We start from the raw sequence: 14,761 nt of genomic DNA, 5'->3' as shown, positions 1-14,761 counted from the left end.
GGCCATTTCAGCCTCCCCTTTTGTTTGATAAATATTTTCAAGAACTTCAATCTTTGTTGGTGATCTTGTAGAAAATATAGCTCGGATAGGATGTGTATACTTCTTGTTTGGATGAACACATTTTATACTCTCACACGCACATGAAAACAGATTCAGTTCACTGTCAACGTCAACAGTGACATCTGCCTGAAGTTTTTTTATCAAGGTGTTTTGCAAGATATGTACTTATGAGGTATTTCCCTATACAGAGGAGGATGTGATAGATTTCTTGTCAAATTTATTCGTACTCAGTATTTCATCATCAGTTTTTAAATGGGTGATACTGCAGTGAGATGTCTTCTGTCTTTGGGCCCTTGTAGCAGATTTGAAGTCGTCGAGTGTGAACTGATACTTCTCCTCACACACAGCAATTTGATGAACTTTAGGAAACTGAATTTTTGTCTTCATCAACACTGCATTTTCAATATATCTGATATACTGTTGCCCAGATGATGACTTGGTTTTGAACTTCATACCAGCAAATTCAATGGTTGATACAATCGCTGTTTGTGTAAGTTGTTTTGGAAATGATGTTTTCGATAGGTAGACAAGATTTTTCTGCTCAAAGTGTTTTTCACAGTCTTCGGGTTTGATGTTGTCAGCTGAATCACAACTTTTAGTCAGAACATCTAGAAGTGCATTCTTAACTCCACTTGACTTCATAACCTTTGGTTTTGAGCAATCCGGCTTTACAATGGCTTGACAAGCATTCATATCCGAACTTAAGCAGTCCATCTTCTTAAATTCCTGTCGAACAATCTTTATTCGTTTTTCTTCTTTCTTTTCTCGGAAGGTTTTATTTTCATCTGAAGCTCTAACTGAAGATCGCTTAATTGTAACACCTCGAGAAGCTTTGACTTTCTGCAATAGTTCCTTCGGCCCATTTACATTATGCAGGTCAGGTTCGTCACTCTTTGAACATCCAAACAGGCTACTTTTGGCAACATATTTTCTGACCAGATATTTTCCTATTTCTTCTGTTGTCTGATCTAGTATTGAGTGGGTCAAAAGAGGTTTTCTGCCATCATAAACATTGTAGACATTTGCGTCATCTGTCATAGAAATACCTTCTCGCCTCAGCACAAGACTTATTACCTTTGTAATGTATTTTACATCTGTGCTTGTAGTTTTGACTCCAAGAAGATCTGCTTGATTTTTATTCATTGCTTTTTGCCTTGTCTCCTCGTGCGCGTCATTCAGAGTGTCTAGTAATGACATTCGTGGTAGTATGGAACTCACTGTAGACCCAGACCGGAAAGCCTTTAATGCTTCTCTGTGCTCAATTTCTCGCTGTGTGTCTAGGGCAAAGTTTACATCACTCCCAGAAATTGTTGTACTGAATAGGGTATGCTTCATATTCTGGTAATATGGGCCACATTTGTAGTACTCGTGAAGAAGCTTTGTTGTGAAAACGGCGTATGATGCTGCCCCATTTATGAAGGAAAATGATAAACTCGATTTGACGGCTGCCAAGAGAAGGGTATAACCAAGTTCTCCACCTAGCCGCTCTCCCATTGCTATTGCACCGATTTCGTCACAGTGGCCCATTATATCATAGTGAAGTGCAAAGGTGCCATTCTTCCTCCGTCCGTTTTCAAGAAAGTTCTCAAACTCTGCCCAGTCCTGATCTTCTTGTTCACCATGTAATAATCTATGTTGTAGGGACTGTTGCTTAATTGGCTCCAAACTTTGAAAGAACTTGATGAAGAACGCAATATGCAGAGCAATTGATAACCTTCTAATGTATCGAGTGGCCATTTCAATGTGTTCTGCAGAGATGAGCTTGCGCCATTCCTGAAATTCTTCATCTCTCATATATTTAAGAATATGCATTATACCAGCATCCTTGTAAGCACTGCACAGAATTCTAATTTTAGATTTCCTCAGGTGCAAACATGGGAACTCGGGAAGAAAAATATCATACTTTTTGTTGCTTTCTCTTAGTTTGAATAAATTTGAAGCAATTTTGTGATCAGGTGCGAACAGAATTTTATGACTATTTTTCTGCATGCTGTCGGTCTTAATAGCAACATCGTCCAGGACCTCTTTAAGCTTTTTGATGTCGTCATCTCTCCCGAGAGCGGGCGGTGGGTGTTTTGCAAGAAAAGCAGGAGAACTATACTTCACAAAGCCTAATTTGCTTAGTAATCGTTGCAAATGCTCATTTCCTTCGTCTTCTTTCTCTTTCAAAGACAGATTTTCTGCTTCAGATATTTCTTCATCATCATCGCTCGTAAGCACTTTTAAGATAAAGGAATCCTCTAGTGTCTCATTCTCATCTGATACGGTTTCATCATCTTGGATTTCCATATTCTGTATGTCAATATTAGACAGATCTTCATCTTCAATTTCTTGGGCATCGTGTAATGATGTAGTCGCCAAGTTCTCTAAATCATGTATGTCAGAATCAGAAATATCTGCTTCCAGCTGAAATAGTATTATTAGATATATGTTCCTTGGTAATGATTTAATTAAAAGTAAGTAATTAGTTTTTTATATTCCAAAATTGTACCTATTATTCAGAGAGCTACTCAACAAATTACACAATAAAGTATTTTTAATTACACAAATAGCTGATTAATAATAAAATGGGACTCTTTCTTTAACTTTATATTAATAATATATACTAAACAAAAACAAACCCTAGACAAAATGATGAACATGATTGACCATGGTCACCACGGTACTTGATGGTTGACCATGAACTGACGTGGTCAACCAACAAAAAAACATGATGAAAACATGTCAGGGTCACAGTCAGCCATGGTCAACCATGGTGAGATAAGACTGGCCATGGTCTACCATGGTCAGAAAAGAGGATAAGTAATGGTCAACATTTTTCAACCACGGTTGACCATGGACTACTATAGTCATGTTAGTAATTTTCACACTAGACAAGTTTTACAATACGCCTGACAGCATTTAGGCTCCCAAGGTTTTCCTAGTTATAGAATAGTTTTCCTGCATTTATAGACAGATTCAAACGTAAACTTTTATAGTCTGATTCTAATTTGTTGTCATCTCAGCTCTTTTAAAAAAATAAATGACTCCTTCAAATTTATATTTATACAGTTTTTGATAGTCAGTAATCACCACGGTCGACCATGGTCGTGGACCTCGGTCGGCCATGATTGTCTGTGGTCTACCACCACGGTCGATCATTGTTTTTGATCATGATATGATACCATGTTCAATTACCATGGTGCCAATTACCACAGCCATGGTCAACTATGGACCCATTGTTAACCATGAATTACCATGGTAATAAAATGTCAATTTCAACTGTTTTATTTTTTACCATGGTAAAAACCCTGGTCAATCATTGTTTGTGACCAAGGTTTGATACCATGTTCTATAACCCTGGTGCCAATTACTGCACATAGTCAACCGTGGTCAACAATAGTTAACCATTGACCCATGACCGTGAACTACCATGGTAAACTATGAACCAACATGGTTATAAACCATCAATTTCGACTGGGACATTTGTGATTTCTATCACAGCAAAGCAATATACAATAACAGAAATTTTTACCTCTACGTCTTCCAACTGTAATGAGGCTAATGACATGTCTACAGCATTGATCATGTTGTTCATGTTAACACAATGTATGTCGTCTGAAAATAATTGTAGGTAACTCTCATTAACACTAGTTCGGTAAAAGTGTGGATAATTTGTTTTATTTTAGCCAAGTTCCTCTCTTAATTCCAACTTCCATATAAAAATGAAAAACAAGGTACAATGAACTATTAAGTTTGTATTCAATTCTCAAATTTTATCAAAAACACAATCAAAATTTTACCAGAATTTCATCCACAATGTAGTTATATGAGCCGCGCCATGAGAAAACCAACATAGTGGCTTTGCGACCAGCATGGATCAAGACCACCCTGCGCATCGGCGCAGTCTGGACAGGGTCCATGCTGTTCGCTTTCAATCCCTATTATACTTTATAAAGAGAAACGTTTAGCGAACAGCATGGATTTTTACCAGACTGTGCGGATGCGCTGGCTGGTCTGGATCCATGCTGGTCGCAAAGCCACTATATTGGTTTTCTCATGGCATGGCTCATATATATTCTTTAGTCCTTTTATTTCTGAATCATTTTGAAAAATAAAATCGCTTAACAGCCTCAATCAGGCTGCTATTTTCGAGATCTTGCTTTTGATGTGTTTTCATGCTTCCAACGCATCTATATTTTTAAGAGTATTTTACCATACAGACGGATGAATCTTAAAAATTTTGTAACAAACTTAACCCTTCCCCTGCTAAATTTTATAATGAACTTGTTCATCTTTCAAATTTGACAGTGCCATTAAGTGTTTAAAGGGGTGTTTGTCAAAAGGATAGCGACTGAATGGCGAACAGTGCAGATCTTGATCAGACTGCACTGATGTTCAGGATGATCAAGATCTGCACTGATCGCAATGACAAACACAATCGTGTCCAGTATGATAAAGGTTAAATTTTGCCTGCAACATGCAAAGAGACAATTACCTTCAAATATTTTCTTCCAAATATCCCTGTGTCCAAAACAACAAAGCTTCTGAAAGTTTGTAAGTAGAGATGTCTGTGCACTGGACAGATTAAGAAGCAAGGGACCAACATCATTGCTAGTAAGCTGTACTTGTTCCTTGCAAATACAGCTTTTGTCAATTTGCTCACATGCATCCGCGTGCCAGCTTTCCACATCTGATGAGTCCTGAGGTATACCTTTCAGTGTGATAGGCAAAGTACACAGTTGCATAGTTCTACTTTCACCAGGATCTGGATCGGTACGCTTTTTTTAACCTAACAAGGTTGTCCATCATTAAAATGAGAACACAATATCTTAAGCTTACGTGTTCCAGCTTTTCCCCAGCTATTGTGGAATATCGAAGTGGATATTTCCGAAGATATGTGTTATAGTAAGTTTTTTCACTATGCGCCCTCTTTTTCAATTTTTCTTCAGCAGTTGTTATACTCTGTGTCATCCCACTTGATGATGTTACATTAAATACGGTGGAAATGGACTGGTAGTTCATAGTTAGTTCCTGTGTATTCATGTCTTGTACAAGGCCAAAGTAATTTCTATTCGAAATATTCAATAGAGAATCATATTGACTGTATAATCTTGTATATCTCTTTGTAAGGAAGGCTTCCTTGTCATCAGCTTTCACGAGCGTAGCCTTGTTAATAAAAGACTCTAGAAGTACTTGGCAGATCAGGGGGGTTTCAATGTACCATTCGTTAAATATGTCAAAGGACTTGACAGACAGTGGTTTTATGAACGGATGTGAAAAACGCTGGTTGCAGTTTACCGTATCTTCCTGAACTATTTCTTCTATAGACTTATTCTGCCACACACGGACTACATACTGTTGCAATTTTCCTGTCAGTAGATCGTCCCTCATTTGGAATCTTCTTTGCTCACCATCTGAATCTATGTAAGACTTTAAAGTTTCACTTTTAAATAAAATAATCTCGGCACATACCTCTCCATGCCTTTTGTCAATTGTAGTTGAAATGGTAGTCACAACATCAGAGAAATACCCAGCCTTGTCATCTGTAATTTCTATGTATATATGAAGACATGGGCTGTGGACACAATTGTTGGTGCAGTCTATGCAAAATACCTTTTCTAAAATGGACTGATCTGGAATGCTGTCTATTACATCTTGCTCAAGCACCAGCGGACTATGTTTCTTCGTAGCTGACACACTGATTTGACTGTCGCATTCAGCCATTTCCTTCCGTCTCAGCCGAGAAGTTATTTCATGCTTTGAAATACTTGCTAAAGCACCTGCTGTATCTTTAGCATTTACAAGTCTTTTATAGAAAAGGGCTTTTTTTGAAACCAAGCTCTCGTATGTCTCATTAACTATATTCAGGTTATGCTCACGTTGGAAATGATTTTCAAAAAAACATATTCTTGACCATTCTTCGGAGTTAAAATTATCCTTGTAACTATGACTTAATGTATCAAGATCTGCCTCATCAATCACTATTTTGTCCATAAATTCCTTTTGAAATAGTTTTTCCTTTGCTATACTTTTGTAAATTTCCAGCACTGAACTCAAAACTTCTTGATTAACTTTGTCATTTTTTACAACTGCCTGTTGAATTTGCTTTTTAAAAAAGAAGTGCAGCACATTTTGCACGCTAAAAACAGGCCTTCCACAAAGTTCTTTGACTGTATGGTCTTTACCTTTCAACCACCCAAATATGTGATTGTTTCTAAGAACTGGTTCATCTGGCTGTCTTCTTTCTTTTAAAAATTTGGTGAATTCAGTAAACTCAATCCATTCTGTTCCATCATCATCTATGAGAATATTTAAGTCCTTTAACAATTTTATTCTAAAAGACATTTTGAAGGTTCCATCTGTAACATAAAAGAAAGAAAGCATTTTAGTTGTTTAGACTGTGGGTAAAATGTATACAACCATTAGTAATGAAAACACACTGTATAATATAGTACCACATTATATAAGCAAAAACGGACGTATTAGGATATCAATAGAGCTCCATACTTGTTGATTAATACTCTTAACAAAATGACAAGTTGTGTTTTGGCATACCAAGACTCAAAAACAGCAAAAACAAGATCTGTCAGATGAACACCACGCTGTACTATTCTTTGCGCTTGTCAATAAACCAAACCATTTGTCAGTAAAAGCTGAAATGAATTTTGTTGTGAAGTCTCAATTGAATATCTTTAGTAGTAACAGAGATATGAACTTGCATGCAAAACTTTAAGCAGAATTTTCTAAGTAAAAAGGGGCATAATTCTGCTTAAATGTAGGTCAGAGTTATGTGACACGGCCAGTCACCTTACATAATGGCATCGAAGACATGTATGAAATTTTAGTTGAATATCTTGAGTAGTTACAGAGATATGTGCACACCACTAAACTTTAACTTGAATTTATTGAAGTACAAAAAGGGCATAAATCTGCTAATATACCGGTTGTACTTATGGGACTTGGCAAGTGACCTAACACAATGACACCAAAGGCATGTGTGACTAAATACCTGCAGCAGTATTGGAGTTATGAACTTGCACTCACAACTTTAACCAAAACATTACAGTGACGCGATGCTGATTCTCGGATCAGTAGAAAAGCTCTCCATATTTTTCGAAAAGCGGAGCTTAAAATGTCATTGTCTTCTCACTGTCTCTTTTCTAAATACAACCAAAATACGTTAAAAAAATCATCGCATGATCCTTTATCAAAATTTCACGGAAATGGTGAAATGCCTTATGTGTGTACCCATCTGTAAACAAAGGTTCTGCAAATGCTTTTCAGTTTATTACAAGAGCTATTTTATCAAAGTTTTCTCATGACAAGGCTCAGAAATTGCAAATATAAATGACATACCTCTTAGCCCAGCACACTACAACAACCAACCATATACTTTTTAAGTAATTTCAGGATATAGTTTCTTACATTCACATAACTAGGCTCAAAATTTACAAAGTAAACCGGCCATGCTTTATCAACTGATTTGTGTTTCTTTTTTATTAAATAAAATTATAGTTTCATCAAACAAGTTCAAGCTATAGCATTATCCATTTATGTACACTTACTGAAGCAATTAGACAGACAGACTTTAAGCCACCTAATATAAGTTTCACTCACATAATAAGTATTAGGGAATGAATTGAATTAACTGTTGTGTATTGTCTCCTGTAGCAATATAAGTACTGATTTGTATTAAAGCATGGACAGACAGACAGACAGATGGAAGTTGTAAAACTTTAATTCCCTCTGGTGAAACAGGTGGAGACTAATATTTTCTCAGTTTTATCGTGTACCTCAAAATAACTGCACTGCCAATTTTTCAGTCAGATACATTTTGTTTCAATAAAATAATTGATAAATACAAAAAATATATATAATAAATTACTCACCTGTTAGAAATAAAAATATATTCCCTGCTCTGTAACACCATGTAAGTTTTTGTTTTGATATATACAGTAAAGTAAGTGGATCCTGTTGTTTCTGCTAAACTGCAAATGTTATGATTAGTGAAAAAGCATAAAACATGTGGCATTACCGTGGTCAGTACTTTATGTAAGATAAGATCAAATAGCAGGCAATTAATGTGAGGCTGTCGGTCAGCACAGCAGCCGTGAAGATTTATGGGATATTAACAGCTACACGGATTATTGCCTAGCTGATAAGCCCCTACTAGATTTTAGTAACCTTCTCAGACATTTTGGTAGGACTGGTAATGAACAGATGCAAAGAAAACATAGCAAATGAACTTAGTCCCCAACAAGGCGGATTTCAGGAAAACCTTGGCTGTCTGATGACGTCTTTTGTGGTAAGAGAAAGTGTGCTACATGCCAAAGAACTTGGTTCCAAGCTTTACATTTGCTTCCTTGATTGTCGCCAAGCATTCGACAGGGTCTGGACTTCTGGTTTACTCTACAAACTCAGACCACTTGTAAATGATACGTGTTTTTCAGCATTTGCCAATATGTATGAAAATGTTACAAGCTGTGTGCTTTACCAAGGGTTAAAGTCCGATTCTTTCCGTGTACTTCAAGGCACCCGTCAAGGCGGGAAAAGTTCACCTCTTTTATACATACTGTTTATCGATGGATTAATCAAAGAACTAGAATCAAGTGGACTTGGATACTGTATGTATAACTACAACATGAGCTCCCCAACTGTTGCAGACGACATGATTCTTGAGTCATTATCAAAAAACGGTTTAAACAAAATGATGGAAATATGTTATAATTACTCGTGTAAATGTAGGTTTGAATACAATTGCGATAAGTGTGCTGTTATAGTATTCAATGAATGCGGTAATAGAAGAAATGATAGACTATGGAAATTAGGCAGACGTACTGTAACAGAGGTCGATGACTATAAATACTTAGGGATGATATGTGACAGATATCTTTCTACTGGTAAAATGATAGAAGAGGCGTGCACTAAACTCCGTGGACCTCTCTCTTTAAGTATTTTTCATAGTGGATTACACCCAAGTTCACTGAATCCAATTTCTACAAGAACTATATACTCGTCAGTAGTGTTACCTAGAGCTTTGTATGGCTGTGAATTGTAGTCTATCATAACTCATTGTGATATTTCAAAATTGGAAATTTCTCACCGGTTTTGCACCAAACTCGCACAAGGACTTAGTACAAGCACTAGTACAGATTTTTCGCTGTGCGCAATTTATGTAGATAGTATTGAAGGGATCATTGATGCTCGCAAATTGCAAAATTTTTCGGCCAGTTGTGTAGACTACCTAATAAATATTTAGCTAAAAAAGTGTTCATAAACAGGCTAGTTAGATACATTAGTGAATACTCACAGCATGAAGGATTTATTGCTGATATTCATCGAATATTACAAAAGTATGGTTTATTATATGTACTTGAAAGTTATGTACTCTCTGGTTTATTCCCTCCAAAAGTTCCGTGGAAGAAAATAGTATACCAGAATGTCACACTTGTGAATCATGTACAAAGACTATCTCGCATCAGCACAGTCAGTGAAATTCCAGTAACTACTAACCTGTTGACTACAAACAACCCGTGTATTCTCTGGTCGGTGTGCAGAAAAAGGCAAGAGTTAATGCCCTTATGTAAAACTGCTGTGCGAATTTTAGGTTATATTGTCTCAATGTCTTTTCCAACACAATGCCGCAAGTGTATTTTATTCTGTGAAAATATTGTTGAGCACACAATATGTAATTGCCTAAGAAATCACGATTTGTACAAGCAATTATTGCTGGCTTGGTTTGAACTTTGCGACATACAAACGTACAAACATTTCGTCAAGTTAAAGCCTTATGAACAGTATGTTGATTTGATAACTGTAGCATTAAAACTTAATGAACATTTGCAATTTGAAAATTTCAGGATGCTGAAAGTACTTTGTAAAATGTTTACGGAGTAGTTATAATTCAAAATATGTGATGAGCCGGCATATCGTTCATTCCGAGCTGGCACGTTTTGAGTGCGAGGCGGAGCACATGGTTTCCATGTGGACAGGTTTTGTTACGGCATATCATGGCTGATTTAAAGAGAAACCCGTGCTCCTATTTATATTGTTGGCCATATTCAACTTTGTCAAGTTTTATATTTAAATGTTGGGTTTGAAATATTGTCCAGCTTAGATTACATTTAAAAAAGTTCTTTTCCAAAGAATTTAATTGCAGTCAAAAAGGATACGTCTTCTTTTTTTGTAGGTACAGTTTTGGTAGTTTAAGTGCTGTTCTTGTACTAGTTATCTTTCGTTTTGGAATTAGTCAAATATAGCTATTAGACGCCATCCATAAAAAGTTTTGCCCATTTGCACTTTCCTTGAGTGTTGTGTTGATATTTTGTTTAATTGCTGACAAAAGCTAAATTGTTCTAGTTTTGTTTTCGGTTTCGCTACTAGACAATTTCATGTTAATTGGGCTGAATATGATTGGGCTGCCAACTTCCTTTGTTTATTTTTCTTTTTTATTTATGTTTTTTTTTCATTTAATGTTATTCCGTATTTTCATTGATGCATGTATAGTAAACTGTATGTAATGTATATATTTTCTCTATTTGTACATATGTTAAAATCTTCAATATTGGAGGAAAAATAAAGATCTATCTATCTATCTACCCGCTTAAAAAAAGAAAGAAAAAAAAGGAAAAAAGAAAGAAAGAAAAAAGAAAAAAAGAATAAAGAAAAATAATAAGATTTTACATGTATATACATACACATAAATCATCTTTAATGTATGGAGCCTTGATGTATTTTAAACAAACTTATATACTTTTTTGTATACAAGTCTGTGATAGTGAAGGTATAATAAAAACAAAAAAGGGGAAAATCCGGGTTTGCGGGTTATGTAGTTACATTTAGACGTTCAGGGGAGGGGGAGGGAAGGGCCATGGTAAGGGCACAGGGTAAAACGCAGACCACATACAGATAGAGTGACTGCAGACCACATACACAAAGAAGGGGTTTCCCTTATGCAGACCATATAGGTGAAGAAGGATATTGGAAAACGCAGACAACATAGAATATGAATTGAACAAAAATGAATGGGTTAATTGCTAATTATGGCACATTAATTAATTTATGCAAACTGCTAAGAGTTATAGCTTTTATCCTTAAATTTAATCAACTGGGAACCTTTGAAATTAATAAGTTTAATTGGTTCAGTTAATTAGAGATGAACTGTTTGAGTTTAATATGTTTGAAGACAATAATTGTTTGATCTTCTTATAATAACTAATATGATTTTAGATAATAATAACGTATACACAACTATTAATAGATGAGCTAATTGGAGTATTTTAATATGTCTGAAGAACAGAACAGAACAAAACTTTTATTTCACCCAGGTATAAAAAATACAGCATGGGGTTTTAACATATATACAAATGTAAGAAGAGAAAAAAGGCATTCCGGTCAAATCACTAGTTTTAGCATTGAAATAGAACAATTATACAAGCTTCAGATCTCCGATGGGGAGGGGGGAGCTAGGGATACTTATAAATATTAACTAAAATTATGTCATTTCGCAGCGCTTATAATCATTTCTGTTTAAGAAACTATTAGTATGCTAAGTTAAAATATTACATTTGTATATTAAAACATAATTCTATTTATTTATTTTTATTTTATTTTGTTGGGTTTAACGTCGCACCGACACAATTTTAGGTCATATGGCGACTTTCCAGCTTTAATGGTGGAGGAAGACCCCAGGTGCCCCTCCGTGCACTATTTCATCACGAGCGGGCACCTGGGTAGAACCACCGACCTTCCGTAAGCCAGCTGGATGGCTTCCTCACGTGAAGAATTCTACGCCCCAAATGAGGTTTCGAACCCACATCGATGAGGGGCAAATGGTTTGAAGTCAACGACTCTAACCACTCGGCCACGGAGGCCCCCAAAACATAATTCTAAGCGTAGTCGTATTTGCATATAACATATATGATAAATTGTTAAGTAAATACATAATAATACAATCATATGGAATACTAAGCATATCAGGTCGGTTAAACAATTCAAAGCCTATTTATATATACATGTACGCAGTCACACAGGTAAAGTTTGTTTAGCTTGTTACACACCTGTGTTGTTACTAAAAATAGCACTCGGACCAGACATTATGAATGTGTCACAGGTCACGGATCATGACTTGAGTCTAGACGCTAATAATTCTATTAACGGACAAATGGACATATATTTACAACTGGACAGGAAAGATGTTTGCAAGTACTTAAAAGGTATACAGTTTTATAACTTACTAACATGTAATTCTTGTTATCATTTTAACGTAAATAAATATCTACAAAAGGCTTAGTAAAGAACACGGCTATTAATTTATTTTAGACTTGAGCACGTGCCGGCTAGCCAGTCACCATGCGGTTCTGGACGGCTGTAAGTTTGGGGCGGGGGGAGGTATTGGTATATCTAGCGCCTGAATTTATTCATGATAACAGCTACAAACTTACTAATATTTTTTAAGACTAAGTGAGATGCTGAGGAAATGAGACTGTTAAACGTTGAGTCGTGATTTCTAGCGTTTAATGCTTCATGGCCTAGGAATGTTTCCCTTTCGCGTTGAAAATACTGACAATCTAGTAAATAATGCTTCTCTGAACCTATTTGATCTCTATTACATAAAGTGCACTTCCTTTCATTAATTGGAGACCATCATACCGTTCAGTTTCAATTGGGAATAAATGATTTGCGGTTCCGAATCTAAAAATATTTATATATTCTTGTTCTTCAAGCTTCAAAAAATATGGCTCAAACTGGTGGATTTCTTTAAAGCTAGAGTAAATACGTCCGTTATTTGACTGTTGAAGTTGCTCATGCCAGCTCTGCTTAAATTGGTCGATAAGTATACATTTTATTTGTTTATGGAGATTTTTCTGGTTAATTTGAAACTGATTTTCTCATAAATCGGGGCGACCAACAGAAATGAGTATGTCTTTTATGTTATTTATCCTTTTAAAATTTACATTCGGCTGATTTAACATATACTTATAAATTTCAAGAGCCAATTTGCTACCTTTACCGGTTAATAAACGGTTCCAATAAGATATCATACGACTTTTAATCATTATTGAAACGGGATATCTGCCGCCATACAAAAATGCAGCAAGGGTTGAGCGTCTAGCTTTAGTTATTTTTCTGAGGAATTCGTTAACTTTCTAATATTTCAAGGTTTTCAAATCCAAAAATTTCACTCCCATAAGTTAAGATTGGCAAGACTGTGTGGTCAAATAGTTTTATAATTAAATCAATTGGTAAATTAGCATTTGAGGATCTTGAAAAAAGCAAGTACAAAGCTTTGGTGGCTTGTTCAGCTACGTGTTTCCTAGCCTTTAGAAAAGAACCATTACTAGAAAAGGTAACACCGAGATAATGATACTGGTCAGTGGTATCGATTTGCTTATTACCGAGCTTAAAGTTAAAATTTCTTAATTAGCGGGCTCCAAAAACAATAACTTTCCTTTTGCTAATATTTACCTTTAAGTGCCACTCATTACAGTAGTTATTAAAAATGTCTAAACTTTCTTGAAAATCTGTTTGTGAATCTGATACAATAATGGTATCGTCTGCATAGAGTAAGATCAGTAGTTTAAGCCATAATGATAAGTCTATAGGATCTTTAAGCTCAATGCCGACGGAACCATTTTCATGCATGTAAGATTGTAAATCATTTAAAAATAGAGAAAAGAGGACGGGCGAAAGATTCTCGCCTTGTCTGACTCCAATTTCGGATATGAATGTATCCGAAAATTGACCGTTATGTGAAATACAAGATTTAATGTTTTGATACATGTTATTAATTACTTTGAAAAACTTCCCGTTTATGGAGTTTCTCATGAGTTTATGCCATAACCCAGCTCTCCAAACCTTATCAAAGGCCTGAAGAGACAAGATGTGTTTGATCTGTTTATGACATAAAACATGAAATAAATAGTAAAAAATAAATAAATGAACTCCATAGCTAACTTGTTGTTGTTATTCACAGTAATTTAAAAAAAAAGATGAAGTAGAGCAAGTACATATCTTCTTAATATTTTTAAAGTAGTTCAAAATCTGTTATAATACTTGATGTATTACATTGATATTTTCATTGCGTTTTGATTGCGTGAATATTGCTGGCTGCACAGTAAATGGGCCAATTTTTTTTAAAAAAGCATGTAATGCCCTGTTTTTTTTAAAAAACAATATTTCTAGAACCATTTGTTTAGTTTTATTTTTGTTTACCTCATTACAAAGTAAATGTATCTGAAAGTTTTTGTTTTTTTCAATTGGATCATCAGGAAAAAAAAACACAGCTAAATTAGTACATGAAAAACACCCAGTTTAACCTTATGTTAATGTGTTAGCGTCCTTTTTTTTAATTTTTAAATTGCAAGTTCTATTTTCCAATTGAACAAATCATTTTTTAAAAAATGCATTTTTAGGAGGGGGTGAGGGGGGGGGGGGGGGGGCTTTTTTTTACTTAAATGATGAAAAAAGTGTAAAAAGGTAGTATGATTTTAAACATTATGTTCATGCAAATAATCAAGAAACAAAAAAGAAATTTATACTATGTACAATAAAATGTCTTCATTATATGCCTGTAAAATAAGGGGACGGATGTTACGAAAAGAGGGTCAGATGTTACATTATTATCATGTCGAAGTATTTTTCAATTTAATTTTTTATACTTAAATCTAGGTTAAAGCCATGCAAGTCTTTCAAATGAAATTTAACATTTTAGTCAATA

General features: G+C 35.2%; 1 protein-coding gene across 1 annotated transcript in view; it reads left to right on the top strand.

Moving 5' to 3' along the window:
- The window catches only part of LOC128557158 (uncharacterized), a 252,569-nt gene that overhangs the window by 49,155 nt on the left and 188,653 nt on the right, over positions 1-14,761 (top strand). The gene's annotated exons all lie outside the window — the stretch shown is intronic.

Source organism: Mercenaria mercenaria, chromosome 5, assembly GCF_021730395.1.
Source record: "Mercenaria mercenaria strain notata chromosome 5, MADL_Memer_1, whole genome shotgun sequence".
Classification (NCBI taxonomy): Eukaryota; Metazoa; Mollusca; class Bivalvia; order Venerida; family Veneridae; genus Mercenaria; species Mercenaria mercenaria.
Note: the sequence above shows the minus strand (reverse complement) of the source record. Positions and strands in the feature narration are given on the sequence as shown.